The sequence below is a fragment of the Chlamydotis macqueenii genome, chromosome 5 (assembly GCF_036417535.1).
Source record: "Chlamydotis macqueenii isolate bChlMac1 chromosome 5, bChlMac1.mat, whole genome shotgun sequence".
NCBI classification, from domain to species: Eukaryota; Metazoa; Chordata; class Aves; order Otidiformes; family Otididae; genus Chlamydotis; species Chlamydotis macqueenii.
This window is the reverse complement of record NC_141560.1, coordinates 22,633,094-22,656,270: the sequence shown is the minus strand read 5'-3', so window position 1 is coordinate 22,656,270 and position 23,177 is coordinate 22,633,094.

Below are 23,177 nucleotides of genomic sequence, written 5' to 3'. Positions count from 1 at the left end.
ACAGCATGTTTGCAGCAAAGCGGTCTTTGGTACACAGAGCTTGCCTTAGAGGCAGTTTCAGACTGCCTATTGGCTGACTGTACTATGACACATGAAACTTCAGGAGAAATGAAGCCATCTAGAGCCTTGCCAAGCAAACAGGCTTCCAGGATAGGTGGGATTCTTTTTGCCCCTAAAGAGGGTTTCTAGTTACTTGGGATGTTCTCCTCCCTTTCTTCTTCTTTTTTTTTTTTTTTTTTTTTTTTTTGTTTTGTTTGTGTTCGTAGTGCAAACAGATTTTCATGTGCAGGGAGATATCAATGCCTCAGCTTCATTTTCAGGCTCAAGGGGATGCAATTCAGCTCTGTTACCTAACTGTTGTAAAGTTCTAACTAAATCACGAAGTGACCTGCCTGATATAGCTAGGACAAACTATTGTTTAGCATTTATGTTGCTGACTAGCAGAAAATGATGGCTGGATCAAGGCTTGTATTGCAGAGTTTTCCTCGGAGAAGGTAGTGTCAAAGATTATGACTGAGCTTTCCTGTGTCTGGAAGATGGAATAGAGATTGTCTATTAACATGGCCTCACATTCCCCACCATCAATTGCAATCAACCAAAACAGAGTGTCTCAGGTTAACCTCACTCTTTCCTTTGCTCCTCTCTTATATAGGTATTATTTTTTCTTTATATACTAAACTAAATAAGGCATAAGAACTTTCCTGCCATAGAATGTAAAAGGAGAGAAAAGCAGAAAGCAGAAGAGAAGAAAAAGCCCCTGAGCAAAAGCTCACTTTATTAGAGTATTATTTTTTCATTAAATCTTGGCAGCTTCTTTAAGAATTAAAATATTACTGGTTTTCAAATTTTACAGCTGACTAGCCTGTGAATTTAAAGGCGTTTGGGGAGGGGTGAATAGTTCATTAGCTTGTTCCCTCAATGACATTTTCAAATGCTTTCCTTATGGTGACCTCTATTTTAAATTTATAGGAATCACTTAAGTGTCAAACAAGCTAAGTGGTGCATTTCATTAATGAAAAATTAATGGAGAAGACCTTGGGCTAGTTTGCAGTACTTGTTTACAATACGTATAATTCATTAGAAGAACACCAGTCAAGCAAGGACCCTGCATGGCTGCAGTGGTGTTGTAAATAGGACTTTATTCTCTTTTTTTCCAGTTAATGAAAGTATGAGGCAGTGAAAAATACACATAAAAGAGATTTAATGAGTCTTTGGAAAAGTGTTAAAATAGGGTACACAAGTCATAAATTTCAATTACTAACTCTGCTCCAACCATGCTTATTAGTGTAGGAACAAGATAATAGTTCATAAAATGATGAAAGAATTTGTGATAGACAGGGACCAACTGACTTGCAGAAATTTGGAACTATGGTCCACTGGTTAGAATAAGGGACTGCAGATAAAGCCTTAATGCTCCTGTGTTGTCTCTGCCACTGAGGTGACACATGACCTTAAAGCAAGCAACTTCTCCCCAGAAATGGTGCTGCTTCTCAAAAACTCACTTTGTTCAGAGGTTTCAGAGGCACAGCCTTTGGAGAGAACCTCACTCTGTCCTTCTACATAATGAACAGTATGGGTGACTGAAAAATCAAAGTCACACTTTCGTGCAATGCGAAAGGCATAGTTTATTATCTCAAATGGAAAGCTGTGCAAAGTCGTACAGTTCAAATTATTCTCCAGCTCAAATCAGGCTATAGCTACCCATAGGCTTTGGCTCAGAAATGAAACAAGTCTTTTCTTTACAACTCTTTTCATCATATAATAGGTGAATAGTCTTTTAAAGACACTTCATTCCAAGCATCCTGGATTAAACATAGATACTAATAATACAGCAAACTTTAAGTCTATTTAGATGATACAATTCTCCTCATTGAACTATAGGTGTGTTTATCAGACAAGTGATCAACACTGTACTAGACAATGAATCCCAAGTTATAAGCAGTATGGTATAAAACAATTCAGGCATATGGTTTTGTAAACATAAAGTATCCTGGGGCCCAGAAGAATTTCTAGGAGGTCCAGGTGCTCCTGGACCTGCTTTAAAGGGGAGCTCTTCTGCTCCCTGCTTTAAAGGAGCACAAGAAGTTACACATCTTGGGATATGCTATATGATAATAATAAAATTACTTTGTGATAATGTACTACTATCAAATCCACGTATCACTGTGCTGGACACAGAACTTCATTTTTTTTTAGTGTAGAAATCTCTTATTGTAGTTCAGACTTGCTACAAAATACAAGACCAAAAGCATAAGAAGCAGTGCCTCGGTCTCTCTGCCTGTAAAATGAGAATAACGGTATTTGTTAAATTAACAGTCATCCCAATTCTCATTGCAGAATTATAGATGCCTTCTCCTTTTAGGAGAAAGCTCTCAAATGTTCTGAGCCTTTCTGTCTTCAGAATGATCCTCCAAGGGCTGCTGGGGCTCGTCTGCCAGTTTTCCAAGCAGAACATTCAGATCAGTCTGCACAAAGGTGTAAAAAAGGAATGACTATTGTGGCTTTTCTGGCTTTCCATCAGCAGTGGATTAATAATGTAAAGTACTCTGCTAGACAAGTTATTTGTTTTTGCTGAGATTAAATGGAATCACTTGGAAAACTATGTGGGTTTATTACTGTAATAACTTTCATATAGTGATAACAAATATGAGCACCATAATATCATCCAGATCTGTCCTTAATGGTCACAAGTGCTGTTTAATGTTCTTAAAACAGTTTTGGAATACCAGCTCTGAGGATTAGTTTGTTTAATAGTAGTAATAAAAGCAATAAGAAAATATCCAGATGCTGATTATATTAATCGTAGGGGGAGGAGAAGAGACCATCATTATACAGTACACTGAGGCAGAACTGAGCTGATATTTACAAAGTTTTTTTCCAACACAAACCAGTTGACTTAAAAAGCTTTTGAAATAAGCTTTTTCTTCTCTTTCAGCAGGCTTCAAAAATTTGTTCAGAAAGAACCAATATTTGGAAATGGACCAGCGTGAGTTGTGCATGTTGGAAGACTGCAGTTCCCCTGTGTTGTGAAAAAAATTTATTTAGCTGTAGCTGTAGCCATGAAAGACTACAGTATGTCCTGTTCAGAAAACGGGGAGTATGATATCATCATCCTTCTAGAGAAGGCCAATGATTCCCTGATTGCTTGTAGGCTTGGCTTAGGCCACAGAGGACCCTTTAGTTGACAACAAAGCTGATGGTAAAACAGCTTATATTTTTTTCCTTTTGATATTCTTCAACAAGAATATTAATATAGCTGAACTCATTTTTTTCATGGAGAATGTTTTCTACATTCTAGGAGAAAAAAATAAAAAATCTTCTCCTAGTCTGTATTTCTCATGGCTGTTTTATCCTGTAAGTCTCTTTTTCTTCTTGAAAAGTTGAGATTGTGAGACATTTTGAAAAATCTCCAGTCTTAGGAAGGTGGGGGAAAACCAGTAAGACTTCATCAGGCATTACAACAGCATTTTCAATGTATTCTGAGTATTTTTAGCTGTGGGTTTTTTTTTTTGTTGGTTTTTTTTTTTTTTTTTGGTAACTATGTGTTTGCTCGTGGTTGGTTTTGGGGTTGTGGGGTGGGTTTTTTTGGTTGCTTTTGTTTCTGTTTTAGTTTATCAGCAAAGCAAACTTAGTTAGAAAGTTTGAAATCTTTGATTTACAGATCACGTGTATGAGGACAGCTGGTCTACCTGGTTTGTGTTCAGTACTTTCTGCTGCTGTCAGGCTAAAAGATTAAACCTCAAGGTGCCCCCTCTCTTGTAGTGCATGAGGGCTCGCAGACTCCCTGCAGAATGGCTTACTGGTAGTACTCTCTACTTGTCTCGCTTGTGCTGGAGAGCAGTCCCGAGTGCTGGAAGGTGAAACAAGAACCAAGGCAGATCTAAACTGATCCCTTCTGGTCCCAAGTGGAAAATGTGTCCTTGTGACATCCAAGCCTGCAATATTAGAGTCCATAGTCTACATACATAAATAATCTCTCAAAAAGACCTTCTGTTTTCAGTGTCTTGTATGTTAGAAATGTACTTTCATCAAAGAATTCTACTATGAAGGTCTGATGATAGCACCAGTTCCTATCTGGTTGTTTCCCATACAGTGTATCTTCCTTCAGTGGTTCCATTTTATTAATGAAGTCGTTGGCTTGAAAGACTGGTTCATTAAATAATAAAGCTCATAATTTTTTATTTAAAGTTTTAGATTTCTTTAAACTTCCAGGTTACTCTGAACTTGTCACTGTTGTTTCTTCCCACTTCCTCTTTTGTTTTCTATTTGAGCGAGTGCCATACTGACATGATAAACAGTTCAGACATTTCTCCAGTCGTCTTCAAGTTTGAAATTTTAGACTCAGAGACTAGAAAACTGTATCTCTGAGTATGGCAGTGGAAAATGCTTCCTCAAACTCTCTCAGTATTGTAAGCGAAAAGAATCCTACAAAATATACAATCTTTCTAACGATGTTATTCATTTCAGTCAAAGATAAGTTTCCGGAAGTGAGAGAATTGTTGAGTTTGACCTATTAATTCCATTCTTACGTCGTAACACACTCAGCAAAGTACCAATCAGTGACAATCAGTATGGAACTTTCTTCACTTTGATGGAGACACCAGGTAACCAACAGACCTTATGATAAGAAAGGCTGTTAGTTATGTGGACTGGGGAAAAAAGCTGTAAAGCTTAAAGGCCATTCAACTGTGAGTTATTTTGTCAGTGTCATATAAGCAAGCCAGCCAGTAAAGCCTAGAAGCTAACATACATAATAATTATTGAAGACTGGAGATATAGCTGCATCTCTTCTTGATATATCTGCTACTTGATACCACAAAGTATTGAAAAGAAACAATACTGTCTGAGTTTTTTAAAACTGTATCGGAAAGAGATTATTTGACTGGCCTCTGGCTGACTGACTAGTTCACTTAATAGCTTATGTCTTGTACTTTTTCTAGGCTCTCTGATTTTTGCATAATATCAAAGCCAATTCAGAATAATCTCATTAATCTCTTAAATCAGCACACAAAGAAGAACAAAATATTTTAAGACAGTAATGTCATTTATATTGATCAAAGACAGATAGACATCTCTTGATTCAAAGATATATTAATCTGTTAAATCAAATTAACCTCTAAAATTTGCACCCTGTGACTATGATAATTAAAGAATGTTTCGTAAACACTGGGGACTTGCAGTTCAACATCTAAATAAAAAGTTGTCATGTGAATGCAGTGTCAAAGTTCAGAAGACCATTAAAAAATGAAAGGAGAAAGTATTTTGCAATCTCTCAGAGTCAGGATCTGAGATGTCTATGTAGTAAGGTAAACTTCTGGTAAAGTCCACAGCATTTTTCACTTACTATGGGTTTAAGATCCTGGCACAAAAAAAATCTGAACGAGGTTTCCAGAATGAATAAAATTGCTTAGAAGTATAGGGACTAATTCTCTCTTACCTGTATTTCTGGACTTCTAGAAAATATTTTGTGGTTTTTTTTCCCCCAGAATTTTAATTAATTTCAGGAAATATGAGGAAAAAAATGCAGCGTACACCACAGAGAACTGTAGGTGGTGGTGTGGACATATTTCTTCTCTATTATTACATTTTGGACTGATTTGTGGAATCATTTTCTTCTTAAGTGGAAAGCATTTATTAAAGAAATCAACAGCTATAAATACTGATATTCTACACGGGATTTATTCTAATGTAGTTTCTCTTGTAAAGCAGGAACCATGTGATATTCAGACTTCTGTGCAGGACCGAAAAACATCTCATGACTGGTAGATATGCTAGAGGTGAACATATTAGAAATTGGGACTGGAAGGTACATTGTGGGTGGAGGTCACCTACTGCAATCCACTGTAATTTTATGTGTTTATCAACTGCTTCTTAGAAGTAGCTTTTTGGTTTTTTAATGGTACTCCTCTCTTTAATATTGTTCCAGAACATGACTGTTTTCTTGGATTATTATTACCCTTATGCTAGCCCACACATTTATTCAGACAAGAGAGAGAGCTGATGGGTCAAGGATGATTGTGAAAAGCATAAAGGTTGGATTTGATGTTTTCCACAAATAATTGCCCCACTTCATTCTAGTGATTCAGCTATGCTAGTAAACTTTCTTGTAAAGTGCATTTAGCCAAGGATGCTCTAATGCTATTTTTATCCAGTGTGTTTCACAGATAGTCTTCAACACAAAAATTAGGAAAAGCACAAAAGGCAACCTTTATAGTTTTTAGATAAGGAGACAACATTGTTCCTTTTTTAACTTCCTCAGGTCTCCTGAGGAAGTCTTACAATAATTTAAACATGTTTTGATCAGTCAGCTTTGAGAGGATTGATTTTCACTTGCAGAAGGTTTCTCCTTGTGATCTCTCTTTCCTCCTTGTGATCTATTAGGGAATATATAAAATAGTTCTTTCGAAATTATGAGTTAGCATGAGTTATTATTTCCTGTCTAGTGGAGATAAATTCCAGACATTATTTACTGTGTATAAGCAGTAAAATATTTTGTGTACCTCATTTTCTCCTTGCAGCGTGTTTTATAATTCTATTTATTAAAATAAATGTTAGAAATTAAAACAAAGAAATAATTTAAAAGTTCATACTCCTTCTAATTGATTATTTTTTTCTGTTCTGTGTTTTACAGTGCAGCTCAGCTGAGTGGTAGTGCAAATGTCCTAAAAGCCAGCAGATACCTAAGCAATCTCATGATCTCCATTTTGCATTGAAATGTGGGGGACATGAATGACCATTTGGTGTAAACAATAGTTCTGCCTTGGCAGCTCTACCTGTGTCAGTGAGTGACAGGTCTCTATGAACTAATCAAAAGAATACTATTGCTTGAACACCTTGAATGCTCTGGCTCCATTCCCTCTTTAAAGGGGTGCATTTCCACTTCATTTTGCCCAGCTCTGGACTATAATCTGCTTGATATGGTCCATTACGTGTGTATGGCTTTTATGTGAATCTGAATGATTACTGAGAAAAGCTGATGCTGTCGGACAAGATTCTTCTACAGCTGAATCACTTTTTATTGCTCTACAGGATTTCCACAATGTTTCTCCATTAGTTCCAGATGGTCAATATGCTATTTGCAGAAACATCCTAACTTGGCAGAAGGATACAGACTAGAGCAGTTCAGACACTTTTGCTTATTCTTCTGTAATAAAATTTGAGGTGCTACAGACTCTGAGAATATCTTTAAGATTTGTCTTTATTCTTAGGGGAGATACTGCACTGATAGGTTACCCTTCTGCCCTATGGATAGGTTGCTCCTTGAAGGAAGAGCTGTAAGAGAGGAGGTTTCTGTTGACCAAAGTACAAATATGATATGTATGTTCTGAAGTTTAAGGCACAGATCAATGACACTTTCACATGGAAGCTTTCATATCATCTATTGGTTTTGCCCATTCATATCTATTTTTTTTTGGCTCATGTTCTCACCTCCAGTGATGCTCATTGTAATAATGTATGTCCATCAAGAACTCTATTCATGGAGATCTCCAAAGGGCCTTCAGGTGGAAGAGACTTTCAGAATTAATGAACTAGAAGAAAAAGTAAAATAGCAAACTTTTTGATGCCCAGACCAAATTTATCCTATAATTAGCCCTCAGAAATCCCACATATTTTTCTTTTTTTTTTCCTACAACATATTGTGTTCACTTTTCACTTCACAAGGGCTAGAAAAGCCTATGATAACTGTTCAGTCTAACTTGTGGCATAGTAAAGAACTCTACTTTCTTTTGTTTTTCTGATATATGTTTTAGATGACTTTATATAAAGTGCTTTGTGGTCAAGCGAATTTGTCTCTGTTTCTGAGAGAGCTTTTCCTCCAGATAGGAAATCTCAAATTTTTCCCCAGGTGAACAGTGTTATCAATATTACTTATTACAGGATGGCATAAGATTGCACAGCTACAGCAGGAAGAAATTGCTCTAGCAGGCAATTTACAATAATAAGGTTTGAGAATGACACCAAATCACAAAGACATGAGTAATACGGAGGAGATGTGATCAGCTCTAGTCTTTTTTTCCAGTTGGAACAATGGGAATTTTAAGGTGACCTGTGCTTGAACTAACTTAAATTATGGAGTGGATACTCCAGTACATAACATAAGGAAGACACTTTTCTGTTACTGGCAGGAAGCACAGAAAAAAATCACCTGAAAATGAGCAACTTGGGAACAGACTTTCAGAGAATGTGATTTCATGTAAAAGAGTAATAAACATATGAAAAAATGTTGAGAAGGGAGGTGACTGGAGCTAGAATCAGTGATATATTAAAAATAGAACTAGATGAGGTTCTTAGCGGACACATCACAGGAAAAGAAAAAAAATAGAGAATAGGAATGTGAAAATGAAGGACACAAAAAGAAAAAAATGGAAAGGCCTACACTCCTAGATCGCCACAGATTTTTTTTTCTATCATATAATGATTGTATTATTCTTCTGTAATGACAGAAGTTTATATTGAAAGAAGTTGCACCAATGTTAACTAGCAAATCTTTCCAATAGAAGATTAGAAATGGGAAGCAAGTTAAATAGATTTGTATAGATTTGCATTCAGACTCAGTGAGTGCAGAGAGAAAGGAGTGGGGGAAATGACAGTAGGAGTTTCAGAGAATGGAACTTTTGGACACAGACTGTGAAGTAACTGTGTGTTATTTATTGAGTACCTGTGCTGTTCCACTTTGCCTCTTACCAGTTACCCATTCACATTTCCCTTGGTGGCAGAAGCCAGGACATGTGTGTTTAATCGAGAAATAAGTTATATTTTCTGGTGGCTGGAATGGCAAATCATAGGTAGGAATTGCTTAGTTCTTCTCCTATTAGCTACTGACTCACTATATGTCTTTCTCTCACTTACTATCCTGTCTCTGTGCCTTATTTTCCCTATCTGGAAATTGGAGTTGATGACACTTACCTACTTCACAGGGTTGTAGTGAACACCAATGTTTGATTGGAGATACCTTATCAGAGAGACACAAGCAAGTGCAAAACATCATTAAGCATCATTGTCTTCTGTAGCTGATGCCAGTACTAATCTGGAAATAGATAAATTTGGCTTTGGTAGTCCTGCTGAGAAAATGAATTGCATCATTTCTACAATAGTGTTATCTTCCTGGTCCCCTTGAAGAATCCAGGCAAGTCCACCAGATTTCAGTTGCATTGGATGATCTTGCTGCAAAACCTTACTTTAGTAAAAGCTGTTTATTTAAACATTTCATTTACTGTACTTGCCCACTCCATTAGCAGATATATTAAGCTTCCATGTCACGACAACCACATCTATTCCAAGATGAAGAAAAAATATCTACAAAGAGAATTTTTGAAGAAAGCTATTTTTCTAATGATTTCTGTGACTATTGTGATTGCTGTGACTGTTTTTCAGAAATTGGCCAAGATGAATGTATTTTATTTGCTCATAGGCACCTGCAGTGATTTCTTCTGGCAACTAATTTAAGCAAAGTAAGCGGATAGATTAATTCTGTCACTCTACTAGTGCAGCCCTTTGAGGTTCAACTGCCAGCTAGAACTTCCCAAACCTTGATTTTTCATTCCCCTTATTTTCTGTCAGTGGTACAGAATTTCTGCCTATTGCTTGTTAACATAAGCATATCTTGACTGAATGTGAAATCCTTTTGGTTTTCAAAAGTTCTATAAGACTGAAAAATATTGGTTATGTAGAAGGAAAAAAAGGCTGAAATATTTTATAGTAATTAGTAATGACTAAAACTATTTAGTTATCCATATTGAGAGGAGTTATACACCATGTGGTTTAATAACCTTTCAATTTTACTCAGCTTTAGGTCTTATTTTTTTTTTACCCAGCTAATATGATACAATCTAGTCAGTGACATTCCTGCCTTACTGGTTACCAGACTGAAGCTGATTAATGAGGTACTAATTTCTCTTCATGTCTGTAAGGCAAAGTGAAGGGGACTGCAGCAGATTAATATTATAAAAGAATATGCCAGCTAACATGTCCAGTGAAGGGCTTAGAAAGAAATGTGAAATACCACAAACTTGCAGATTTCCTCTAGAAACACAAATTGTGCTTTAACTTGAAATCACCTTCTGTCAGATGAATCTTTTACTTTAATTTCTCCAAAAACTGCTCTCCTGGTTATTTTCCAGACAGGAGAAATCCCCACTGATTAATGTCCTACCCCTGCCCATTTCACATCTTACAATATTTAAAAAAAAAAAAAAGTGGAGAAAGCTCAAAAGCTCCTAGTGAATAACTTTTTTTTCCACCCTTGTTCTCAGTGGACTCCAGAAGCTTTTCTGATAAGTAGAGTGAGACTACATATAGGTGAGAAAGTGGTGGGAAAATGCTGATGGAAGCTTTGGGATTGGCTCTATTCTGAATAAACTAGCTTTTTATGCCTTATGTGAGTAGCATTGGGGATTTTTGTAGCAGCCAACAGCTGAGGTGCTGCAAATAATTGACTGCCAGAAGACCCAAAAGCAGAAGAAAAGAAAAAGCCTTTGTCAGTCTGATAAGATTGCATGTCAAATCTTTTCTCTCCCACATCAAAGACCAAGGTTGTGTTTCTCAGTTATTTGATTAGGTTGATTTAACCGTGGATAGCAAGACTGTCTTTAGATAAAATATTCTCATTATTTTATAGCTTTAACTACTCAGAAGAGACTAGCATATGTTAACTCTTACTTTGCTGTGAGTTTTGCCATATCACCCATTACTGAGGCATGTTTTCTTCTAACCTTGTATAGGTATGGGAGACTGCATGTAACATAAGAAAAAGGACAATAGGGAGCCTGGGGAGAAGATTGCATGTAGGAAGAAAAAATAAAGTTTTGTTTTTTTTTTTTTTAATCTTTTAAGATTCAGTTTAATCCTGTGTGTTTACTAATTTGCTCAGAATTATAAAAAAGAAAAAAGGAAGCCCTGTTATAGGCAGATTAACATCTACATCCACTGCAGGAAAACATGCAAACCTGTGACGGATGCCCATCCTTAAAACTGCTGCATATTTCTCACTCAGGCTCAATATTTTGGACTGCATATGGATTTGGGGTTTTATTCCTACCTGATTTTTTTTTATTTTTTAAATTTATGTATTTGCATTACTGAATTTATGATATATAGACTCCAATTTTATTACTGGGATTCAATGCTATACAAGCACTATTGGAATCTTCTCATGTAATCTTGGTTTTGTTCAGATATGTTTAGGTTCAGAATGGTTACAATGAAGCAGGAAAGCAAGGGACTATAATAATTGGTTCAAGAGTGAGTAACAGAGGGAACATGACATAGTGAGGTACTTGTAACATGCTAGTTTAGTAAAAGTGGATTCCATCATTTTAGAGCCAATTTGTTTTAGTAAGAGAACTCTTCACAGCAGGAATTCTGGTTATGTACCACTGGATTCTCCAGTGTTTCCCCAGGCTTGTCTACTGACTTTTGATCAATAGACTTGTACCTTATGTTATTCTCTTCTTCTTAATGCAAGATGCCAGAGTATGGAAAGGAGACACAGATAAAAATGATTACATAAAAAGTTACAAATAGTTCAACTACAAAAATGAATAGTCTGAATATACAAGAATCTATTTTTTTTTCTCATTTGTATTGGTTTAAAAAAGCAGTAATTATCTTAGGGTTATGCCAACAGAAAGCTGATGTAATATTCTGATCTCCTCTTTTGCAACTTGACATCACTAAGAATTTCCCTTTTGGACATTCAGCTCTTGTCCATATAGCCAAAATTGGGCCACTTACAAAAGCTTGGCCTTTCAGTATTTGTAGCTTCAGTAAATTTTACACAAACCCATGGGTGTTCCTAGAAATAATTCCAAACAAGACACAGACTTTCTAGACTGTGGTGATGCATTTGAGTATGAGAAAGTTGGTGCAGAAGTGGTGCTTTTGCAATCATTGCTTGTTGGCCATAATGGTCCATCTCAACCAAAACGAACACTGGCTCATTTCTGAAGTGTTTCCTCCAGCATTTCTGGAAGAGATGCCAAGTTCATGACTACACCCCCCCCAAATTATAATGCAATTCAGGCATTGGTTCCTAAAGACTTGGCAAAACATATGTCAAAAGTAAAAGCCGCACCCTCCAAACTGCAAAAGCCCTTATGAGGAGTACTGGCTCAGTACAAGAAATTACTTGCTCTGCAATGTTTATTTTCCTCCATGCTTTCAAAAAGGCCTATAATGGCAATAACCTTGGCACAGAACACGAGCTTAATGATAGCTCAGCTTTCTTCAAGCCATTGTCTTTCCAGTTGGTCATTAATCCCCACTGGTGCCAAAGGCTTTTGACAGCAGCATGTTTAATTCATGGAGGTTACACAGGTTGCTTCCTATGAAGATTTGCAAATGTAAATTCAGGACCAAATTAACTTCTTTACATTTTTGGACAGAAATCTTCAGCCTTCTTGATATACCTGTCTATGGAGAAAAAGAACTCTATTTCTAGAGACTTTTAACTTCTTATTGCAAAAGAAAAGAAGAAGGGAAGGGAAGGGAAGGGAAGGGAAGGGAAGGGAAGGGAAGGGAAGGGAAGGGAAGGGAAGGGAAGGGAAGGGAAGGGAAGGGAAGGGAAGGGAATGGGAAGGGAAGGGAAGGGAAGGAAATGGGAAGGGAAGGGAAGGGAAGGGAAGGGAAGGGAAGGGAAGGGAAGGGAAGGGAAGGGAAGGGAAGGGAAGGGAAGGGAAGGGAAGGGAAGGGAAGGGAAGGGAAGGGAAGGGAAGGGAAGGGAAGGGAAGGGAAGGGAAGGGAAGGGAGAAGGGAAAAAGAGAAAGAAGGGGAAAAAGAGAAAGAAGGGAAAAACCCTTGAATCTCTTTGGTACCCTGGTTCCCCTTTATTATTTATTCCCACTGAGGTGGGGCAGCTGCATTTTTTGTACCCCTAGCAGGGCTTTACTTTCTCTGTAACTGTGACTTTCTGTTTCTCTCAGTGTGGAAGTCTTCATAAATTGTTTGCTTGTCTGTTAATTAGTCTTTGACTCTCTTTCCCTCTCCCCTGTAGCTCCCCACTGAGGGTGCAGACTGGGCTGTGGGGAAGGAGTTGGTACGTGTCCCATGCTGTCCTTCATGGCAGGTGGCATTCTGACCACTGGCAGCTGCATCAGAGATGAGCTTCTGGGTGAACCTCTGTCTCCACAGTATAAAGTACCAAAAAGAAAGAGAGGGGGCTGACTTTTGATCAGTAGACTGCTTTATAAGAGTAACATAACCCTCTAGTATCAAGGTCAAGAGCTAATCTTCACCACAGCCGTAACAAGACAGCAGGAGCTTGTTACAGAGCTATTTAGCAGTGCAGAGCAGTATCAGAGAAAATTCAGAGTGCAATGCAGATTATCACAGAATTCCTTAGCACCTCGATGCTGTTTCTTTAGCAAGCACTATCAGATTTCTCACCAAACCCTCTCTCAGTTGATTCTGTACTGCTTGCTCTTCTTTTTAAGGTTACAAAAGGTATTTAGTGTGTGTAATTAATAAAACATTGCATCCTATTTATTTTTAAAGTGTTAACCTGTAAACAAAAAAGATAAATTATGTGACTTTCAATTGCTTCAGAGCTGAAACTCTTCCATCTAAAGCTTACTTTATCACTTTCTATATGTCAATTACCATACCTCTCTGAGGAAAATGAAAATTAAAAAGCCTACTTTTACCACCACCCTCCAAATCTGGCTCTTACACAAGAACATCAAAACTAAGTACATCAAAAATGTCTCATATGTTCAATCGACTATCTGACAATGCCAGTCCAGGCCCTTCAGAAGAAGAAATGTTATAGCATTGCATTTTCTTTCATTTTCCATTCTGCAGTTGAATCTGATTTTGTCTTAAATGTTTGGATGCTGTGCTAATGATGAGGTACGAATTGAGATGTAGAGAGATTCTGTATACCTGGAATATAATTCCACAGCCACATTTGTAGCCATAGAATTGCAGATGGTGTGAAAACAGTGCTGATTAAAATAATCAGTCTAGCACTTAATAACACTTTACATTTTCAAATACAACACATTAATAGATTGATCTTTGCCATACCCCATGAAGTATTTTCCTTTGTATTTCTTATATATGTAAACTGAGAAACTGCACACAGAGAAGACAGACTCTAATTTAATTTGTTGTTATAACAGCTGTTGATCTCATTGAGTACTGCTCTATGACAGGAATAACTACTTTCTGGTGATTTTAATTTCTTACTGAAATCAGCCAGCTCTGGGAGCCCTCAGTTACTTCACAAGCAGGTTGGATAAAGTAAGAAAGGTAAAGAAGTTAACGCGGTCATGAAATAACTCTTTTTCTAGCCCCTTTCCTCTCTCTTTCTTAGATTGTTCTCCAGTCAGCATAGCAGAGAGATACGTGTAACACAAGCCAGTTAAATAAAGCCTAACCAGTTTTAGCTCCTGAAGCTTCAGCTAGTGTCTTGGCCACAGGCTTTACAAGTTACCCTTCTCTTTGTCCTTGTATTACCTTTTGTTAGGGCAGTTAGGCGTGAACAGGAGAGCAGCTGTGATGACTGCGGCAGCTAGGTAATTTACAAGGAACAAAATAAGGGTATGTTGTATTGCTTAGGTACCAGAATAATTTTTTTTTTTTTTTTACTGTGGCTAGTGTCTTAGAGGGGAAAAAAAATCAACCAGAAAAACTAGGCATTTTACAGTAGATGGAGGTGGCTTTTGGACTGTAAAGTATGTTTTTATTACATCATTTATCTCATATAAGTAATTGAGGTTCAGCAACTCCTGACAGGAAATGACATGCAGACCAGCCTTGTTTTAGGCTGAGGTAGAAGCATCTGTCATGTAAATTAACTCTGAACCATGCCAGCAGGCTGCATACATTGAAGGGATAATGGGTGGATGATATATTTTGTTATCCTAGGCTTTATTTATCTGCTTCAACTTTTTTTTTTTTTAACAAACAGCTATAGTGATAATTGCCAAATGTCTATACAATAGAAGAACATAGTTATCTAAAGGCCTTGAGGATATCTGAAACCATAATCAGGTACTGAAAGATTAGATGGGAGACAGTCTCAGGCCTGCTTATACATCTGTTTTCTTCCCCATTTCCACTAAGCTTTGTTCTCTTTTTCTCTGTAAGAAACCAACACCAAATTTAAAATGTCCAAGAACAACCTAAAAGGTGCTAAGATTTTGTCCTGGTTTTGGCAGGGATGGAGTTAATTTTCCTCTCAGCAGCTGATGTGTTTTGGATTTTGTATGTGAAGAATGTTGATAAAACACCCTGATGTTATGAGTTGTTGCTAATGAGACCAAGGACACTGTCCGACTTTCCAGGTCTTGCTAATGTGCAGATGCAGGAAGCTGGGAGAAAGAGAGACAGAATAATTGACCCAAACTGGCCAAAGAGAGTATTCCATGCCATAAACATCATGCTCAGTATATAAGTGGGCGTTGCCTGAGAGAGGGTAGTGCTTTCTTGCTCGCTGGCATCGCTCTCTCTACCTTGCTGGCTCTTTTTCACTCCTTTGCTTGCTGCTCAGTTTTGTTTCCATGATTGCTGCTTGGGATGGGCTGCATTGGTCATTGGGACATTGGGTGGTAAGAAATCATATATTGTTCATTTTGTGTATTTTAGTATCCTTATATTTTGTTATTATTGTCATTTTCCTTTGTTGATCTAGTAAACTGTTTTCATCTCAACCCATGAGTTTTCCTTTCTCCCCAGTTCTCTCCCCCATCCCACGAGGGAGGGGGAGGGTGAACGAGAAACTGTGTGGTGACCAGGGCTAAACCACAACAGACTTCTCTGTTTTCCCTATCTTCCTTTCTTTCCTATTTAAATAATCAGGAGCTCATGGCCTAGAGGACACATCTGTATGGTACAATGAAGTGTCCTGAAGAGATACCTGAAAAATTGGCATAGCCAGCCCTAGAAGTAATTTATCTGCACTTTTCAGAAATTACTATCACAAAACTTTATGGAAGGGGAAATTGATACTTATTTTCAGAAACTCTAAATAAATTGATTTAACCCACTCACACTCTCACATCCACATATTCACAAACACTAGGATGTGTGTGCCCAAGATCAATGTTGTGCTGCACAGGGGATGAGACGTGCCAGCTCTTGAGTGCTCATCACATTCCAGAGTTCTTGCTTGATGCTGCTGAATTAGTTTGAGAACTGGTCTTTTACACTTATTAGGAGTCACCAATTATTATGGGGTTGTCCTCTAATTCAGAATCTTGCATAAGTCTCTATAAATGTTAGGCAAGGTTACTACTCATTGTCTATTTTGTCTTGTTTGTAATATATGTTTGGAATATATGCACGTCTTTGTAGCTGTAGCCTGTTTTCCTCGTGGGCTAACAAGAAAAGGAATGGCATATGTGGTGGGCAGTGATCTTAATGCCATCCTCCTGTTGTTAAAGGGTAGGAGCTCTCCATGATGATTCATCTATGCTATGGTGTTACAAGAGTGCAGGTTTTCTGATCTTGACACGAACAGTGCATTTTTCATTTCTATTTCTAGGAACAGTATCCTATGTTATCAATGCAGACTATTCTTTCAACATGTCTGCTGTTCCTTCTGGTGCTTGCACACATTCACTTCCATTCATATTTATTTTGTGCTCATCTTAATACTTCTATTACAAGTCTCTATACACTTAGATTTAAGTAAGCTTAGATTTAGAGTAAGTAAACATGGGAAGAGTACTAAGTAACATGGCGATGGACAAACATATCTGTGTATTGTCTGAGAGGAAACCTAGGGTGTAAGTCCTAACTCAATTTGAAACAGCTTAGAATCATAGAATAGTTTGAGTTGGAAGAGACCTTTCAAGGTCATCTAGTCCAACCTCCCTGCAAGAAGCAGGGACATTTCCAACCAGATCAGGTTTCTCAGAGCCTCATCCAACCTGGCCTCGAATGTTTCCAGGGATGGGGCATCTACCACCTCTCTGGGCAACCTGTTCCAGTGTTCCACCATCCTCATTGTAAAAAGTTTTTTTTCCTTATATCAAGTCTGAACCTACCTCCCTCTATTTTAAACCCATTACTGCTTGTCCTATCACAACAGGGCCTGCTGAAGAGTTTCTCCCCATCTTTCTTATAAGCCCTTGTCGTAGTTCAGCCCCGATCAGGACCAGACTACGCAGTCTCTCACTCACTCCCCCCACCCTCCAAGAGAACAGGGAGAGAAAATATAAGGAAAAACGGCTCGAGGTTTGAGATAAGGACAGGGAGAAATCCTTAAAGTTACCGTCACGGGCAAAACAGACTCGACTTGGGGAAAACTATTCATTTATTACTACAAACAGCAGGATAATGAGACAGGGAACAAGATAACCTCCCTCCACCCCTCCCTCCTCTTCCCAAGCTTAACATTATCTCTACTACCTTCCCACCCCGAGCGGCACAGGGGGGAAGAGGGAATGAGGGTTGTGGTCAGTTCATCACACGTTGTTTCATGCCGCTGCTTCGTGGTTGGGGGAAGAACTCCTCACATTCCTCCCCTGCTCCATCGTGGGGTCCCTCCCACGGGCCACAGTCCTTCGTGGAACTGCTCTGGCGTGGGTCATCTCTTCCTCGGGTGCAGTCCCTCTAGAACAGCTGTCCCAGCGGGCCCTCCATGGGCCACAGCTGTCTTCAGGCATCCATCTCCCCCGATGTGGGGTCCTTCACGGGCTCCAAGTGGATCTCTGCTCCTCCGTGGACCTCCATGGGCTGCAGGGGGACAACCTGCTCCACCATGGTCGTCACCACAGGCTGCAGGGGAATCTTGGCCAGGAGCCGCATTACTCCTCCCCCTCACTTTTGAACTGACCTTGGTGTCTGCAGCTGTTCCTCACAACAGGCTGGTAGATGTCTCTCAGGATCTTTTTTACATCTACTTCTCATCTCCTCTCCACCTCTTGCAGCCAGCCCGGACCGAGTCGGGCCCAGTCGGCCGCCTGGCGAGAGGCCAGAGGGCAAGGCCCGCAAGGCCCACGAGGCCCACGCCTCCCCCTCTGTGCCTCTGCCCCTGCTCAGATTCTTCACATCTTCTCTTCTCTCTCTTTTTTTTTCTGTTTTCCCCTTCTTAAATACGTTATCGCAGAGGCGTTATCATGGAACATTCTGCTGCCAATTGGCTCAGCCTTGGCCAGCAGCGGGTCCGCCCTAGGCCCGGCCAAGTCTACTGAACAAAGGGGAGCGACTTCTAGCAGTTTCCTACAGAAGCTACCACCTTAGTCCCCCCCTTACTAAACAAAACCACGACAGCCCCCTTTAGGTACTGGAAGACCACTATAAGGTCTCCCCAGAGCCTTCTCTTCTCTAGGCTTAACAACTCCAAATCTCTCAGCCTGTCCTCATAGCTTAATGTTCCAACTCTGAACCAGGAATTTTCCTGCCCCTGATTTCAAAACTGTTGCTCTTACAAGGTCAACAGAGCATCAGCAAAAGACTAGCTCAGGCTTACCAGGTCATTATAGAGTTACAGTGGACTAGCTGGGACAACTACGTTTGTTCTCAGGCTGTTCCAGTTTGTTTTTCCATAAGTTTTCCCTGCTATGCATATATTCTCCAGACAGTGTATAGTTTGCAGCTTCATAGGTGCTCATCGTCACTTTCACAGGTTCTTAAATGGCAAATCAAGCAGTAACAGTGAGTTTCCTCAGTGAGGTAGTTTGGCCCCGATCGGGACCAGACTATGCAGTCTCACTCCCCCCACCCTCCGAGAGAACAGGGGGAGATAATATCAGAAAAACGGCTTGAGGTTTGAGGTAAGGACGGGGAGAAAATCCTTAAAGTTACCGTTACGGGCAAAACAGACTCGACTTGGGGAAAACTATTCATTTATTACTACAAACAGCAGGATAATGAAACAGAGAACAAGATAAACTCCCTCCACCCCTCTCTCTTCCCAAGCTTAACATTATCTCTACTACCTTCACCCCCACTGAGTGGCACAGGGGGGAAGAGGGAATGGGGGTTGTGGTCAGGTCATCACACATTGTTTCACGCTGCTACTTCATGGTCGGGTGAAGAACTCCTCACATTCCTCCCCCTGCTCCATTGTGAGGTCCCACCCATATGCCACAGTCCTTCATGAAACTGCTCTAGCGTGGGTCATCTCTTCCACAGGGTGCAGTCTTTCCAGAATGGCTGCCCCAGCGGGCCCTCCATGGGCCACAGCTGTCTTCAGGCATCCACCTCCCCCAGTGTGGGGTCCTTCACAGGCTCCAAGTGGATCTCTGCTCCTCTGTGGACCTCCATGGGCTGCAGGGGGACAACCTGCTCCACCATGGTCATCACCACAGCTCCAGGGGAATCTTGGCCAGGAGCCGCATTACTCCTCTCCCTCCTTCTGAACTGACCTTGGCATCTGCAGCTGTTCCTCTCACAAGAAAAGTTCTTCACAACAGGCTGGCAGACACCTCTCAGAATCTCTTCACATCATCCATCTCCTCTCCTCTCTACCTCTTGCAGCCGAATTGGGCTGAGTCGGGCCCAGTCGGCCGCCTGGCAAGAGGCCAGAGGGTAAGGCCTGCAAGGCCCATGAGGCCCGCACCTCCGCCTCTGCACCTCTGCCCCCACTCAGCTTCTTCACATCTTCTTTTCTCTTTTTTTTTTTTCCTTTTTTCCCCTTTTTAAATACATTATCGCAGAGGCATTATCACGGAGCATTCTGCTACCAATCAGCTCAGCCTTGGCCAGCAGCAAGTCTGCCCTAGGCCTGGCCGAGTCCACTGAACAAAGGGGAGCAACTTCTAGCAGTTTCCCAAAGAAGCTGCCACCTTAGGCCCCCCTCACTAAACAAAACCACAACACAGACATAGTATTTTGCAGATCCTATCAATGGTTAGCAAACACAACACTGTATGAATCTGTGATCTACAAAGGTAGCTGAAACTACAAAAGCTGCTTTTGACAAATAATGGTTGTAGCTATGTTAGCACAGTGTTAGCAGTGCTAACTTCACTAATACAGGCATGTGTGGTGGTACAGGGTCACATCTTGGTGAATTATGCAACATTAAGTAAATCCTCTTTTTCTTCTGTCCTCTTAAATGGTATATTGTAGGATGTTAGAAAAGTCTGTCCCAAATCCACCTCTTCTTATTTGTCCAGTAGATCAGAAACAATAGCAGTCACTTATCCTAAGCCAAACAAGAAACGTTGCGATCCACATTAGAAGGGAGTAAAACACACTGCTTTGAAAGATGAGAAGAGTAGGAAAAGACAGCTGGAATTATTAACAGTTTCATTGACTCATTCATCAATTACTTGAAGGAATGTCCAGAGAGAACTTGATTTTAAGATGGGACTGAAATAACCACAGGGAGCAATTTCCAATTCTTAAAAGTGAGTAAATCTCTTAAGTGAGTTAATAGCACTATGAGCTTGAGAGCACAAGGCTGCTATTATATTGAAGAGAACTAAAACAAATCAAAGTCAGGTCTGGTATTAAATTTAGGGGGAGTGACTTCCAGTATTAGATCAATCTGTCCTGTGTTACGGATATCTGTTTCAAGTTTATGTACAGAGCCTGCCAGGGATATCTTTTGTATGGTGACCGTTGCTATACTGATTTCAATGGGAATGCATAGGTATGACTGTAATTGCACATGGTGAATCATACAGAAAGATTCAAACTAACTGATACAATTTTATTCACCAAGATAAGTACTGTATTTCTCATGTGGGTCCTTTGGTTACTGATAGCATGTAGAACCATGTGATATTGAATCTGAGGTATCAATACTGTGAGTCGGGCATTCAGAATTGGACCCTAGCATCAAATTAATTTCTGTGTCCACATAATTTACAGTGCTTTTGGTCAGTTTGCTATATGTTGACTTTGGGGTCAGGAAATATGCATTTTCCTTGAAAAAAATAATTTGTTGTTATGGTAAACAATTGAAAGAAATGTATTATTTAAAATCAGTATCTTTAAATTATTCTTGAAGACATTAATTTTACATAAATTCTTATGTGCTGATTTATCATTATTATTGTTCCTTGCTACTCTATGGAGATTGCCTAGCAATTTCAGAGATAGAATTCCAAGTTGTGTTGCAAACTATAGCCCATCAGCAGCATCTGTGAAATGAGAGAGGATCTGACTCCCTATGTATGGAAGTACACGCATACACATAGAGATTAATTTACTTTTGAAGACCAGCCTGTTGTTAAAATACAGCAGTACAGCAGCTGTTAAATGACAACCAACTTTATTCTTTACTGATATTGGAAAAGTGAGAGAAAATTATTATCCAATTATAAGACATGAGAATTCAGAGATACAGATGTAGTTTATCTAGGCTGTGGCAGAATGTAATACCTGCTAGTCTTAAGTCTCTTTCCAAAAAAAAAAAAAAAAAGGCTCTGATGATCAGTTTTCTTTTGGGCCTTGGCTGTGCCAGAACATAGCAGCTCTACCAGCTTCAAGCTCCTTGCACTGCTTTAAAGCAATGATTCAGTACAGTGAGGAAGACAAATGTGTATTGAATCATCACAGCTACCTTCTGGTGTTCGAGAGAGGAGTTGAAATTGCCTCAAATTGATGGGCAGACCTCTCCTTGCATGAAGGACTCTTCAGCTGCTATAGGGTCATGGTAGGAAAAGGAATAAATGACTTTTTTTCGTTCTTTGGCAGTTACCATGCTGTTCAGGGAACAGCATCAAACCAGCCCAGCTTATATTGTCCTTTCAGGAGCAGCTGAAAGGTTTTAGTAGTTCGCTGACAGTTGAGAAACAGATCTCTCTCCCGTTTCCTACTCTTCTGTTTCTCTCTTCACCTTGACCTTCTCTGTTACACAGTCCCATCTTTTCCCTCTGTCCAACGCTTTACTGAGGTAATACAGCTTGCTAACACTTTTCCATAGGTTCATTGTCTTGCAGTGTTGAAAACTGAATTATCTTGTTCTGAGTCCAAGACACCAAGGTCAGTGAAGGAGGAGGAGGAGGTGCTCCAAGCACTGGAACAGAGATTCCCCTCTGTGCAGACCATGGTGAAGCAGCCTGTCCCCCTGCAGCCCATGGAGGCCCACAAGGAACAGAGATCCACCTGCAGCCCATGGAGGACTTCACACCAGAGCAGATGGATGCCTGAAGGAGGTTGTGGCGCAATGGGAAGCCGGTGCTGGAGCAGGCTCCTGGCAGGACTTGTGAAGAGAGGAGCAAGTTTGCTGTCAGGACTTCTGACCCTATGGGGTCTGTTCTGTTCCTGAAGTACTGCATCCTGTGACAGGGACCCATGCTGGAGCAGTTCGTGAAGAACTGCAGCTTGTGGAAAAGGAGCAGTGTTGGAGCAGTTTGTGAAGGGCTGTCTCCTGTGGGAGGAACCCCACGCTGGAGCAGTTTGTGAAGAACTGCAGCCCATGGGAAGGACTCACAATGGAGCAGTTCATGGAAGACTGTCTCCCATGGGAGGCATCCCACGCTGGAGCAGGGGAAGAGTTTGAGGAGTCCTCCTCCTGAGGAGGAAGGAGGGGCAGAGACAATGTGTGGGGAATGGACTGCAACCCCCATTCCCTGTCCCCCTGTGCCACTGGTGGTAGAGAATTCAGGAATCAAGTTAAGCCCTAGAAGAAGGGAGGAGTCAGAGGAAGGTGTTTTAAGAGTTAGTTTTTATTTCTCATTATCCTACTCTGATTTGATTGGTAATAAATCAAATCAATTTTCCCCAAGTCGAGTCTGTTTTACCCTTGACAGTAACTGGTGAATGATCTGTCTCTGTCCTTATTTCAGTCCATGAGATTTTTGTTGTATTTTCTCTCCCCTGTCCTGCTGAGGAGAGGAGTGATAGAGCAGCTTTAGTGGGCACCTGGCGTCCAGTCAGGGTCAACCCACCACATCCTTCCAGGACATGTTTTTTACACAGAGATAAAAGCTGGGACAGACACCTCCACAAGGTCTCCTTAGAGATAACGGACAGGAGCTAGTGAACCTGAGTGAGGAGAGAGTAAGAAAATGTGCTATTTAGTTCATCTCGTTATACCACAAAGGTAGGTAAGTGTTTGTGACTTGAAGTGCTGAGAGATTGACAATGAGTTCTTTCTCCATATACACTTTGAATTTTAACATAGTATGTATTACAAATAAATGCAGTGGACAGTGATTGAAAACCTTTGGGCTTGGCAGTAAGAAAATGCAACTGATCTGCTTCCCATTTAAAACCTTGCTTCTACAGTTCTTAATTTCTTACTAAGAGTCCACATGCAGCATTTTCTTGCAACC